This window comes from Argiope bruennichi, chromosome 2 (genome assembly GCF_947563725.1).
Source record: "Argiope bruennichi chromosome 2, qqArgBrue1.1, whole genome shotgun sequence".
Taxonomy (NCBI): Eukaryota; Metazoa; Arthropoda; class Arachnida; order Araneae; family Araneidae; genus Argiope; species Argiope bruennichi.
Window position 1 is genome coordinate 127,426,454 of NC_079152.1, and position 15,568 is coordinate 127,442,021.

Genomic DNA, 15,568 nt, shown 5'->3' on the forward strand with positions numbered 1-15,568 from the left:
GAAATGTTCCGATTGATTCTCTTTGACGATTGAAAAATTTATGAACTTCAATAAAGATAGTTACAAGATATTACAAAAAATACTGACTATTGTTTATTTTGCAGCGAATGTATTCTATTCTATTTGCACAATATTTTTTGATGTTAAACAATATTCACAATATCGTATAATATTGTTAAATATTGAATAATGTTATAAAATGTTGCACAATATTGTTTAAAAAGCCTTTCTAATTAGGTTGTAAAAAAATTGGATAATCTTTCGATGAATAAGAAAGTATTTTTCACTTATGTTTCAATAACATGCACGTTCGAAAAGATATGTCTTAAAAAGTGATTTTTGTTGTCTTCTCTATACAGCGGAAAAGGTTTTCTTTTTTGTCAAGCAAATTAATTAATTAATTCATTATCATAAAATATTTTTGAATTAAATTTAATAACAGATTTTGCATAATATTACTCATATCTTGAATAATGCATGTATAGAAAATATCTTCAAGTCAATGGAATCAACTTTCATGATAATTAATTCGGGGGAGGAATCCGAAATCCCCAGAAGAATTTGAAATGTATTCAAACAAAACTTCTGATAATGATGTTGCAATGTTTTCAAGATAGTATACTGCATTCAGAATATTGAATAATATCGTGGTGATATCGTATAATACGAAATATGTGTTAATAGGAAAATCAAGCATACCGATACCAGTCGTTTCTACAGAACCAGAGTGGATCAAGGAAAAGTGAACGATGCACCAGGTGTAGTATATATCAAAAATTTGATGTTATATTAATTCATAATAACATATTAAGATCTATATATGAATAATGTCTTACAAGAAGATCGAAAGAAGAAAAATAATCTTAGAGAGTAACTTGAAATAAATAAACAAATTACTTATAGCCCCAAACATGATACACGCTTCACATTATGTTTTCAATCAACTGTATTGCTGTGCTATTTCTGATATTTATTTGATTTATCTTGTGCTATGCGCTTCGCCAGCTATATATATATATTTTAAATTTAATTCACTAACAAGAGTTCCTTAAGGCTATCACTTTTGCATTTCGGATTATATTTCTTAGTGTCATGTAGTAGTTTAGTAAGAATGGCTTGCCTTTTGTGAACTTCACCTATTTTTTTAAGTCTGTCTAAGAAATCGTTCATTGCAATCTATATATTTCTTCAACAGATAAAAGTTGAATAATCCAGAAGTCCACTAAGATTTCTGGATTATTTAAAAAAGGGAGCAGTAAGCATATAACTTGATAATAAATAATAAGTGAAATATAGAAATAAATAAAATAATGCAAAATCATTTTTAATAATGAAAGTAAATGAAATATAGAATTCTCGGAGGTTTTCGAAGTAAAGGTACTTATTATTTTCTTTAATATTCAATAAATCCATTTATGGATAACAATAATAACATTCAATAATATATCACAGTATAAATGACAACAATAACATTCATTAATGTATCATAGTAATATTAGTTTTTTTCGAGAAATTAAAGAAATTTTTTTCGATATTTTTGAATTAGATGCACGTGCAAGCACTGAGTTTCTAGTATTTTATTCGCTTATGCAAGTAGCATGAGAAAACGGTACTTTTCCAACTTGACACTGCAGCTGGACTTACGGTAAATTATGACATTCCGTTTTTGAATTATTTTATAAATAATTAATCAATTGTCTTATTTGGATAAATTTACAGCCGAAATTAACTGAACAAGTATCTTTTAAAGCGAATTACTTATGTAGATATTTTCTTACTTCCGAATTTATCTCGAAAATTTATTCTATCACCTATCTGGTCCAAATATTTTTTATCTTGAATACGAAGATATCTAATGTCTGCTTAAAATCGCACTATATTACTTTTTTTTGTTTTTTTATAGAATATTAAGATATTATAATTCTATTAGAACATTAATTAGCAGTTAATATAGGAGTCTCTCAAAACTTCAAGAAAAAAATTATAATCAGCAGAGATTTTGCTGCTTGAGAAAGGGTTCGACTACTACCATTAATTTCACATATTATACTATATTGGGATTTTATAGTAAGTGTATTAAAATAATTTAAACACAATTTCCAGACAAAAGAACCAGTCTGTAAAAATATAGACAACCCACTGGCAACGATATTATCTACTGAATGTTGATTGGTTTATAAAGAAATATTTGTGGTGAAATTTTCAACAGTTTTAAATTACTTTACGGCTATCCTATATACAAACTATATGATTTAAATAGCTTGTATATAGTTTAGTTTGCATCAATTTTCATCAAGAAATATGAAATTTTTACCATATACTGGATTATAATTGAAGAAGTTTTCTTCAGAAAGAAAGATAATTCCTTAATAATGAGTTTAATAAAATTAAGGAAGTTCGTGATTCTTCGAGAAATATAATGGATGTGTGTAAAGAATAATTTCCTTCGTTATCTCTATTTTCGTATGAAAACTAAATTAAAAAAATGAATGATTCTTATTTACTTTGACTTCTTTTTACATTTTTTTTTAATTTTCCGTTGAAAATATAAGACCAAAATAACCATTTTTATCATAAACATCGGTATGATGCTTCATATAATCTAAATAAATTGATTGTTTTGAAACACTTTATAAAGATATATTTTACTACATTCCATTATTAAACGTACTAATATGTGTTGAAAAAATAATTTGTAAAATGAATAACTTTTGATTTTTATCAACTTTTAACAACAATTTTTATTCCTAATTTATTTTTGCATTGGTTTTTAACTTTTGCTAAAATCTTCCTTTTTTATTATGCATCGACGTTCTTCAGGATCAACGAACACTCTTAAATATTTCTATCAGAAAATAAGTGTATAAGAATGGTGCCTTTTTTTAGTCATGGGTACCACTAGATTACTCGCTCACCTTTTTTAGAGTAAGTTCACGGATGGGAAGTTATTGATTCCATTGTCAAACTTGTTACTTTGTTAAGAGCTGTTATGCTATTTCTTCGACAAAGTACTTCCGAATGTACTTTTAGTGGATTAACTTTGTCTGAACCTTCTTTGAAAAGACGCTTTTGTGCGTTTTGTTTCCCTTATCCAGGAATAAAAGTCAATTCGACTTGCTTGATGGTTAATATTTTTATTCCTTTTCAATGAATGTTTATTCGGCAGTGGGAACATCGTAAAGTTTCTTTTATATGAGAAATAATTCAATTACTCACTAGGAAATGCTTTTCTTTATATTTGGTTCAATACTTTGCATTGTCTAGAAAAAAGTAGAATCCGTCATTCTAAAAAAGTAATAGCAAAATATATGCTATATTTAAAGGATTGAATCTAAATATTTAAATCTTTTATCTATTTATTTTACCAGCCATTTATAAGGTAACTTCTCATAGATGGACATTTGTTTGAATTGTTTCTCGAAAACATTTAACCCCATTTTATGCCAATGAATTCTTAATATGAATAATTCTTCTATGAATAAACTATATTCATAGATATTTATGAAAATAACTGGAAAAGGCCGAATAGTCTCTTAGTCTGAAAGTATTTTATTATTAGTCTAAACCATCAGGAGTGGTCTCCCTTAAACTTTATAGAATACTCTCTAATAAATTCATCATGCCAGAGAACGCTTTACATGGTGCTGGCATGGAATAGCTACGAAATCTTTTTCGCAAGAATTTGGCATCTTTACTGAACCTATCGCGTCATCATTGGCAAGTTATTTGGCAATTAATCTCTAGTATGCGGTTAATAATATGCGGAAATCGAGTTTGTGATTTAGACTCGTTTTTCTCAATTTACTGAAAACAGATATTTCTTACAAATATTACAAAATTATTTGTAGTCACTAAGTCCTATAAAGAATTGGATAATTTAAGTCAATATATTTTTGATTTATAGCCTTAACATGTTTTTGAAAGTACAGACTAACAGACAGTCAACTCGTTGTTTGATTAGGGTCAGAATTTGACAGGTATCTACACTATAGATGTTAAATCAGTGTACCGAAACTTATTAATATGTATGTCTTCATTTTGTAGATATTGTTTTAACATATATTCGAATGGCCGGATAGATGAACTTCCTTTGAACTGATTTTACTCAAAATGTGATAGGAATCTGCAAATTTGATGTAATGATCGTATGTTAAATTTCAACCACTTCACCCGAAGCGATTTTGAGTTATCTTTGCCACAGACATGCAGATGGACATTTCCCAAAAATATGTTTTTCGAATTCAAGGAAGTCTAAATTGTAGAGATTCGTCGAAATCTCGAATTACAATTTTTTTGTGATTAATACACTTTTTCTATACTACTTATACTAGAAAGTAATAGGCTTAAAACTATCGAAGTTTTTCCCAGCTTGATATATCTTTTAATATTCTTGGTTTAAGAAAATGAATCAAATATATATATATATATATATATATATATATATATATATATATATATATATATATATATATATATTGGTTTTCTCTGCAATATAGCCAACCGCAATATATGAAAAAAATTAAATGGTTCGGAATAACTTTTCTTCAAACTAGATTTTCTCCATTTTGATTACTCGTAATATATGCATACTTCAGCTTTATTTTGAACATCCGAACTTAAAAATATCATTAGAAACTTATTTCATTTCTACTAGAGATTACTTTTGTTACAAAACATTTTACAATTATTCCAAGATAATATGTATATATTCTAAGTATATATTGTAAAATATTTATATATATTCTAATTATATTCTCTAAAATATTTATACATATTCTAACTATATTCTTTAAAATATTTAAAATCTCACGTATTCTTTGTGGCACACTAGCAAATGCCTTTTGAGAATTCTCCCGTTTTGGTTTTTCAGTTTTTAACTCAGGAACCAATCCATTTACTTTGAATTCCCATTGCTCTCTTTTTTCCCCTTTCTATCTCACATTCTTTTTTTTTCCATCGTAACACTTTCAACTATAAAGGAAAAAGAAACAATTTTAGTATTTTTCTGAAATTCTACACTTCCTTCCTTCAAAACTGCCTTTTTTTCATCTTCTCAATAGTTTGGACTGGTACCATCCTCATCGATATTTCTGAAAATGACTAGAAGGAACCGGATGCCGCTTAAAACCTCTTTCATTTTCTATTCGATGTAGGAAATATGTTTTAACAGGGAACAATTTTCAAAGAGTGAGTCCCATTTTTTGAAACATTCCGAGCAAATTGAGAACTATCCTCATGCATGAAAAAAGAATTTCAATCCAAAACGATGCCTGCAATAATATACACTTTTTATAATGAACAGAATTGATTCTGCTTTCCAAATATTGCATCGGTTGAACTCAATATGTGAAATTTTACTTATTTATTTTGCTTTGAAAATGATATTCGAAATCGCACAGAAATAGGCTTTTACTTCTAGCTTTATTTATTTATTTTTTGAATTGAGGAATTTTGAAAAAGTTTATTCCGTGTTAAGGTGAATAAACTGCATCACATTTTTCTTATACCCCTTCCTTTTTATTGTTTCTATTCTCACTTTATATTTGATTCCCTTTTTCATTGTATATGATATTATTACCTTTTATTTTCTCTTAGATTCTTCTATGTATTATTTTTATATTAAAGGATATATGGTATAGAAACCTAATACCATACGATAAATAAAAACAATACATATTTTTCACTTTCTATTTTGTAATTAATAAAATGAAATAATTAATAAAATATTAATAAATTAGTAGATAAATATATATTTAAGAAAATTTAAAGAGGATAAATTACTTAATAGGAATATAATTATAAATACATTACATTTTTACAAGTTTTGTATAAATGTATCAGATTTTGATACCATTTTAAAATTTTAGCATATATAATGCTATAACATCTAATATAATTTTGAACACAAATTATTTATTTTAAAATTACATAATTCAAGAAAAGTGCTTTTATAAATAGTCTTCACTTCGATTTTAGATTCATATTTATTGCAATTCACTTTTATCACTTGAAATCTTTGATAATTTAAAAAATTTAATCAAAATTAGTAACTTTTTAGGAAAATTAAATGCGTTATTTTTTTATCCTAATATAAAGTAAATATTAAATTTTTAAAAATGTATATGAAATATCAAGATAGAAATGCATAGATTATGATTTTAGGACGGATATATCTAAAATTTTGAAGAATTATAATTTAATACCTGAATTCGTCTTCCCATTCCTCTTAAATGTACCTATATCAAAATCTTACAAGAGAGGACGCATTAGTTTTGCTTTCTCAATTCACTAAGCTTTTCGAACACCTGAGAGCAGAAACAATATTGATTTCTTAAATATCATATTACGAATTTAGTATCAAGTTTTCTCTCATTTCAGATATATATTAGTTAAAATTTAACTCCATATCGATATTAATATATCTAATTGTTATATTTTCATATATATTTATAAAATAAGGTATATGATCATGTAAAAACATTTCTTGTACGTCCTGCTAGGAAGGCGCAATCGTATTGTACTAGAAACAACTAACGAAATTTAAAATGAATAGAAGCAGGCAGGGCTTCAGAAATTGCTTTACTGAAAGAGAAAACGCAACTTATTAAGAGCAAATCACTATAAGGGAATGTATATACATCCTGATGTGACAAGAACCTATATTTACTAAATGAACTGCCGGGAAACTCAGCTCACACTGAGACACATTTTTAAATATCCATCTATTACCGCAGATATTTTATATCTTGGCTGTTTACCGCTGATGGATCCACTTCGGGAGATCCTTTACTGATCTGAAGCACCAAATCTATCGGCAGTGGCCATAAAGACCTTTGACAATATCTGAGACTTTCTTTTCTCGCATTGTGCATTTCTATGGACACGACGACGACAACAACATCAGAAAACGCAGTGGAGCGAGTAGGGAAAAAATCATATGTATTTAAGTTATTGGAAATATTAAAAAGTTTTACATTCACTGCAATATTGGTTTGAAAATGTAAAGGAACTCATTTATGAATGCTGTCAATTTGGACAGAAATTATACAGATTCGAGCTATTTTCAACTATTTTGATTATGAGAATAGGATATTATGCTGAAGGTATCTTGATACTAGATATTCTATGTATCCTCATAATAAATAATGTGAGAAATAACGGACTAATAAGAGTCTGTCTGGGAATTGTTCATAGTAAAGCATATTGCTCCTGAAAGCATGCAATTTGTGCCATATTTACCCACAGACTCCAAATCACTGTACCTACAAAAATATCACTCAAACCTCTTAGTCTCAAATAATCCTATATAATACTTCTCATCTAGTTTGTAAACTGCGTTTTCTTGTAGTATCTGGTCGTAGTACTGACATTAAAAGCTTGGTAAAAATTATCTTTTGTGATCTGATGAATTTATTCATAAGATTTTCATAAGAATTTATGAATAGTATATTTTCTAAGTTAACCATATCGCGCTCACAACTTGGATAATTCTACCACATATTTAATTATAAATTGTCAGTTTCAAAGAAGAAGAATTTGTAGTTACGATTTATTTTAGTCATATTATTGATTTTTAGGTGTTTAATCATTTACTCATAGCTGTCATTAGTTATAATTTTCCATTATAGTCACAGGAGCTACTAGATGCCTCAAGTGTATAATACATTATGAGTTAGAAAAAAAAAATCACAAAAAAAATATGTTTTCAAGTAAAAAGAAATTGATTTGTCACCAATTACAATTTATTAACTGATGAACGGCCAGATGATTGCTATGTCTTGAAGCACAAATTCTTATGCTAAATTGTAGTTTTCTCATTTGTACGTGCAAATTAGGACTAAAATTTGATATAATTTTATTAAATATCAAATCACTTTGGTTAATTGATTGGAATGGTATTAAGACAATTAAATTATAATATAAAATGAATGTATTAAAACCGAGAAATATTAGTCTCTCATATAATGATTTTCATCAGTTATTTATCAGTGTAATTTTCTTCATGCTAATTAGTATAGCTGGTGTTAAAATAATATGCATATATTACTTTTTTGTATCTATTAAAAATATTATTTCATCTCAACATCTAAAAGATTTTTTTAAATTAAATATCGCTGTTTTGAACAGTAGTAAAAAGTGATCTAATTTCATTCCTTGTTTTGAATAAACAAATCAAGAATTTATATAATAGGAAACTACCATAGATAACAATAAAGTTATAAGCTCTATGTATCATATAAAAATGTTTTTAACGAATGAGGAATCAAACATTTTTTTCTATTGTTCTTGTATTTTGAAATCATTTTTGGTTGGAATGTTTTCATATTTGGGAATTTTCTAAATATTTAGACTGCATCATCTTAAAAAAAAATACATCTAGGAGAATCATTTTTTAGGAAAACTGTTTGAGAAAAAGAGAACTTAATATTTGTTTTAGATTAAACATTTTTCTTTCAATTAAAAAAAATCACAATTTTCCAATTTATTAACTAGTATTGATATGGCGTTAAAGCTATAGTTCACATTTTATTTTTTATTATAGATCAGCGATTCTCAACCTGTGGGGCGCGCCCCCCTAGCGGGGCGCGAGCACACCAGAGGGGGGTCGCGAGAATATCCAAGATAAAATATTATTAAAAAAATTGATCAACTGACTAAAGGAAAGCACACATACACATAGAAAACAAAATACATTTTGACATATTTAATAACTTATTGAAGTAAAACAACATACTAAATCAAAATTTACTTAATTAAAACATACTAAATTAAAAACAAATTTAATAATTATTAGTAACTTCCTTGAGCCTGTCTTTCAGAGCAAAATTTTTCGAAGAAAGGCTTAATATTAGAAATAGCCACTCTCAGTTCTGCCGATATCTATATTTTGTCTTCAAAGTAGCCACAGCAGAAAATCCAGTTTCACAAAGGTAGGATGTTGAAAATGGTAATAGAATACGAAATGCCCTTGTTTTTCGTGCAATTAAAATCATCCTCTACTCCTGCCCAAAATTCAAATAGTGATTTATTACTAAATTGTCTTTTAGTTTCGCCACTTCTCGTGAAGTCTATGAATTTTTCTTCCTCATCAATTTAGAGTCCTTCGGGAGTCTTATGAGATGGATCGCTAACCCACTCGTAACTTGCTATCAGTTTGTCGTTAACAAGAAAATATCTTTTAAAATTCTTTGCCAGCATGGCTAAATGATTTTCAATGATTACAAAAACAACTTTTACATGTTCTTCTTCACCCTTGTAAGTTTTAGTACAATCATCCACATTTGCAAACATTGTTAGGTTTTTTTGCTTTAAATTTCTGTTCCGCAATTCCATTTTTCTACAAAAAGCATTAACTTTATCACTCGTATCCAACATATGTGTATTTGCTCCTTGGAGTTGAAAATTCAAGTTATTTAATTTCTTGAATATGTCGACCCTTTAGTTCAATTTCATCACAAACAAACCATCGCGAAAATTCTCTACCTCCGGTCTGTTTTCTTCTTCTAGGAAAATGGCGATTTCTTCGCTTAATTCATAAACACGTTGCAAAAATTTCCCACGCGATAACCATCTTGCCTCGCAATAAAATAGTAACGCTGAATGTACTGAACCCATGTCTTTATAAAGTGCGGAAAAGATTCTCGATTTCAGGGTCTCATTTTTATATAATTTACTACGATTACAACCGTAGTTAACACAAAATTCAGACAAGGACTCATTTCTTTCAAAACCAAAGCTTCTCTGTAGATCATGCAATGTATCCAGACCCACTGAGGCGATTTTTGTTTTACAAGTGCTTGTATACCTTGGAATCTTCCGGACATTGAACGAGCACCATCGGTGCATATTTCGAAGCAATTTTTCCATTCTTGTCTGCGGCCAACATTTTTGAGCAAATTATACACATGGCCCTTTCGTCTTCATTTACTTCAGCACTGATAAACCCAAAATTTAAGTATTCTTGAGAATATTTTCTTGGTTTTATTTTCGGAACCACGCTTGTCTGTGTATTTGTAGATGCTTGACTATCGTCTAATTCTCGCTTACTTCCGCTTAAAAATTTATCCACGAGTCTGCATACATCTACTGCCGTGAATATTTAATAATGCAATTAACACGAAAACATATATAACATACACATTCACGATAGATTTGATAGCGATAGAAGGATCGACTCGAATGAGACTGGCAGGAATAGAAAATTGCGTTATCGAACATTTTCCTTCTTTCTATGAGAAAACATTTGCTTTGCGCCTGCTCGAGACGGCATCGGTCGTGTGGATTCCCTTCCAAAAACATAACCTTTTTTTTTGTTTGTTTAATCGTTCTTCTTTTTTAATTTCTTTTATTATTCGAAAAAGTGTATTCCCAGTTTCTAAATTTAGCTCACCCCGTCTAGCTTAGCTTTCATTAACGAATTTTTCTACTTTTATATTCCTTGAACGTTATCACCCTGTTTGGCTTTCATTTTAAATATAATATTTAAATTTTCCCTGTTTTCATTCGCTTTATCTCTTCACTATCCGCTTGGCAAAATGCTAAATGTGGTTTTTCGTCAACGTTGGCTCGCTTTTACTCTTGTTTTGGCTGTTAATTAAAAATAATTTAAAAACAGAATCCAAAATACTCAATATGCATTATTGCTGTATACATTTTATTGTAAGTGGGGGGCGCGATGAAAATTATGATTGAAAACTGGGCCGCTAATATTGAAAGGTTGAGAAACGCTGTTATAGATGAATGGTTAATTATTGCATTTATTAATTTTTATGCAAATTTATTAGGTAGATTTATCAATGATGAAAATATTTCGAAGAATAATAAAAAGTTAACTTTTTATCAGCTTTATAGATTAAAAAGTTTAAATATCAGTCTATTTCTTAAAACAATTCACTAAATTATTGAATAAAATAAATACATTCCATTTACCTTTATTTTGCAAATTTCACAAATTAAAATGAGGATCTAGTATAATATAGATATATGATGACTCTTTCAATTGAGTAAACTATTGAATGAAATGAATATATTGATTCACTTTTCTTATGAAAGCTTTACAAACTAAAATGTTGACCTCTCACAATCAATGCAAGATTGAAAGTCTCATTTATGTATGTCAACCACATAAAATAGGTTATGTTACTTTGATTACTTTTTCCCTAGTTTATTTGACTGTCAGTATAAAAGTTATTTAAAATATCGTATTCGGAGATTTAATTCGTTTCCTCGAACTTCTATTTTAAATTTGTTTTAAAATCTTATATTTTTTATGTAGTAAAAATATCTATACTATGTTCTAAATATTTTGTTGAAAAAAGTACCTTTATTTCGATGCATTCAAGATTATTGTAATACTTTACTGTTTCTACTTAATTTCTTTGTTACTAAAGATCTATAAATCTCTTTAGGTTACTTTTTTTGTACAAAAGAGAAAAAGAAATCAGAATTAACGATTTTGACTTAAAGTAACTAGAATTCAATTTTTTCTCATTTATTTTTTATTTATTGCTTACTCTTCCTTTTCAGATACCGTTTTATATATTTTGTTTACCATAAGTGCCATTCATCACATGCATTCAAGTTCAGTAAATGGTTTAAGCACTTTTTCATAGGATATGTGAAAAATCACAAAAAAAAATGAGGTTAGTATACAGGATTTTTTTTTTTGTAAATGACAAGCAGTCAATGTTGTCTCTCTTATTTGCTCTTATATGTTGTAAATTTGGTTTATAACATTTGTATTCTCAAATGTATCCAGTAATGTTGGAATTAAAAACACATTTACGAATTGCATTTTTATTATAGTATGAAGTTCTTCGTACAAAAATATAGCTTACATTTTGAATATGTAAACTAATTATAATAATTGCAAAGACTTATAAAATTTATGTAAATATTTCTTATTTAATCTAAATTTTATGCCTTTATATAATGATTTAACTGTATAAAATGTGTTTATAATATTTTAAGTTAAACTAGAATATGTATTACTTACCAGAACTAAATGTAATTTGCTTGACAGTTATTGCATATCTTGCGGTTGGTCTTGGTCCCCGCCTACCCGAAAGGGTGTAAGACCTTGAAAGTCGCCGGTTAGAGAACCATCATTTATTTATTCAAAGACTTACAGTATCCGTCAGAATATGGGCGATAAATGAATGCATACATTATAGTTCATTTGACTAAAATAAAATATTTAAATTAAATAGTTATCAAATCAATTCTGGGTTCAAGAGACTAAGTTGAAAAATACATTGAGAAAGTAGTAACACACATAAGCATTAAAATAATATTACAATGTCCAAAGGATGGAAGGCACAGTATACTGTACAGTAATATCAAACGATGTACCAATATCAAAAATCATAGATCTGTTCCATAAAGTGAAAAACAAGTGAATAATCAAAATACGAGGTGAAAATGTAAAGCAGATCTAAAATGACAAACACATAAAAAAAACACCACTAGAAGGTAAATCAAGAATATGAGTAGTTTTAATATTCTAGTTAATATTCTAATAATAATATTCTAATAATAGTTAAAGTTTTTAATAGCTATAATCCTACATAAAAAACAACAATTAGAAGCTAATATATGGAGGTTGCAAATGTTATCTCAACTGACATTTAAATTAGAAATGCTATGGGCCTTTAATACACTTTATATTTCAAATGCATTCCCGCCATATGCGGTACGCATTCCAAAAAGTTAGGAATTGAAGTAAAACTTTATATATATATATATATATATATATATATATATATATATATATATATATATATATAAATTATTCAAGCTAGCACAAAAAAAAAATGTCAATTTTTGTTAATGTAATGTTCACAAAATCTTCTGTTTCCTTCATGAAAAAGATTGCAATGGGATTCATTTTTTTTTCTTTCATGTAAAGAAGAAGAATACATAATTCAAAGATTATTTTAACACTCATATCATTACTTACGCGCAAGGAAAACATTCTATAGTATTTTAGTTATTGTATTTAATTCAACCGGATATTAATACTAAAACGATTTCCACAAAAAATATCATGTACATCTGTTGTGCGCATTTTATTGTGGTTATTAATAAGAGTAGTTTTTTTTTCTTAAACAGTAATAATCAGAGTAGAAAGAAGTGGCCAATCAGATCAACGGCATTTTAATTCACTTTTATTTAACTTTTTCTTATTTCATGATTGTAAAACAAAAATACTTTAGTAATGGACTTTTCACCCATTTCTTGATAAACAATAGCTATAAGATTCTGTGCATTTACAAATTCACCATGGCATAGATTTGCTTTGCTTATGTTTTTTCAGTAGCAATAAAGTGAAATATAGATATTCTCAAACTGCAAAAAGAAGTAAGTGATTTCATGATTGTTGAAGTTTTCGTTCTTTGAAAAGCTGTGTTCTTCCACTTACAGTATATTGTTTTAATATTTTAAGAATTTGATAATCTAATATCTACAATTAAATTTCGACACCTTCTAAATGCTTTTATTTTGTAGTAAATATCAGAGAAAAATCATTTTAATATTTCAAAATAATGTTTAATAATGCCTTTGAAAATAAAAGTTTAAAAAGTATAAAAAAATCAAAATAAGTGAGATATTTTTAAGATTTTCTGTATTATATATATCTATATTTCTTAAAAAGTATAAAAAAATCAAAATAAAAGAGATGTTAAAAATAAGATTCTTATTTTCTTTATTATATATTTCTATGTTTTCTAGCTTACATAAAAAGCATTTTTTTTTTCAAAATTAAGGATATTGAAACTTTTTTTTCAATCTCTTGCTGCTAAAAAGAATTTTGAATGATGATTATAAAAAAAAGTTTTTTATTACTCATTACAAAAGTTATTTTCAAAATATGATTAAATTATATTTTTTCTTGAATTTAGAGTAAGCCGTGAGTTTTTAATATTTTTGTTATTTTATTTTTATTTTTAATTATTTAAATTTTAAGATAGTGTAAGTATTTTTCTACAAATAAATAAAGCCAATTTTAATAATTTTTAAACGAATTTTTTATTAATTTTTTTAAACACTTTAGATAACATTTTCTTATCACACGCAGTTTTCAACCCGAAATATAATCCAGTATCTGACAAGTTAGTCATTATTTAAGTAATGCATTATAATATATGTATTTAGTAGCATCATATATTCTTTGAAATGTTTTAACATAAAATTTCATATAGCTATTTCGTAGTTCAGAGAAATATTCGACTTTGTACGTTTTTCGTTTTGTGATCAAAACGTTTTCAAACATCAAATTATGTTTCATATTTTATTAGATCCATATCTACGCAATATATAATTTGTATGTAAATCTACTTTTCGCCTGTCACCTGTTTACAGTTTTATATATTTTTCTCTTTTTCCCCAGGGAAATCACGTCGAATTCTGACTGAAGATCGACGGGGAAAATGTATCAGTGCCTTATGTTTGAAAACACTTACAATTGCTCATTTAATAAAGATAAATATTGAATAACATTGTTTATTTTCTTCATACACATTTCATATAAATAAAAACAATCCTATTATTCATAAATAAACCATAAATATATGCATTTGTATAAGCACATAGAAAAGAAAATAGAAAATAATTAAAGTGAAAAATATGGAATTTTTAATGAAATTATAAAACAAATGCATTCAAACTTTGTTTCCATGAAAAAATTAGAAATATATTAGTATTGGATATATTTTCGAACTGAAAAATTCTTTGCTTCATGAAATCAAACTTAAATAATAATAAAGCATTTTTTAAAAACTGCTGGGCGTTTAAGTGTTTTTAAAACCTATTTTGTAATTATCCAAACTTCAAACTTTTAAATCTTCAAACTTTTAAATCTTTCTAAATATACATTTTTTTAAAGGTGTACGTACACACTAAAAGATTTTTTTTTAAATTTTAACTTTAAAAATATAGTTTTTCACAGTAGGCCATTCTGTTTAAACTCATTTCTGTGAGAAAAAATCATATTACACTAATTATTAATAAATTAAATAATATTTAATGAGCTAATTAGCATATTTTTTTGAAACATATCTTATATTCTAATTTCTACAAACACACAATTCTAGTTGGAAAATATGCCTACTATTAGTCTTCACGTTTTCTGCTTCAATCAAGTTATAAAAATATATTGTTTTTTTTAACAATTTTTTCATTAACGACGAATAGAAAAAGCAGGATTTTTTCTGTAATTTTAACTTTTAAATAGCTATTAAACATTTATTTCTATAAATATAACTTTGATTGAGGCACAAAACATCCACAGTTTCATACAGATTATTTTGATATATAAATAATTGTATTTGGTTAATTTCTTGTTGAGTTATGATTGTTTGAATGAAGCAAAATTGTGGAAAAATACGGTTCTTCATAAAATGAGTTTTAAAAAAAACGCAACTAGAGAAACGCACCTCAAGAAAAACAATTATAATTCAAGAAATTTTCCGAATATTGACAACATTTTGGTATCGTTTGAAAGCTAAAGGATCAGATGACATTTTGAAGCAATAAAAAATATCCGATATTTCGAACGATTTTTGAAGTT

The 15,568-nt window shown here is 27.0% G+C and overlaps 1 protein-coding gene across 1 annotated transcript in view; it reads left to right on the forward strand.

Moving 5' to 3' along the window:
* LOC129962329 (nephrin-like) overlaps positions 1-14,458 on the forward strand; it is a 262,750-nt gene extending 248,292 nt beyond the window's left edge. Inside the window, exons 13-14 of the mRNA XM_056076075.1 lie at positions 11,527-11,642; positions 14,390-14,458. The gene's annotated coding sequence lies outside the window, so the exon portion shown is untranslated. The remainder of the gene's footprint in view (positions 1-11,526; positions 11,643-14,389) is intronic.
* The last annotated feature ends 1,110 nt before the right edge of the window (positions 14,459-15,568 follow it).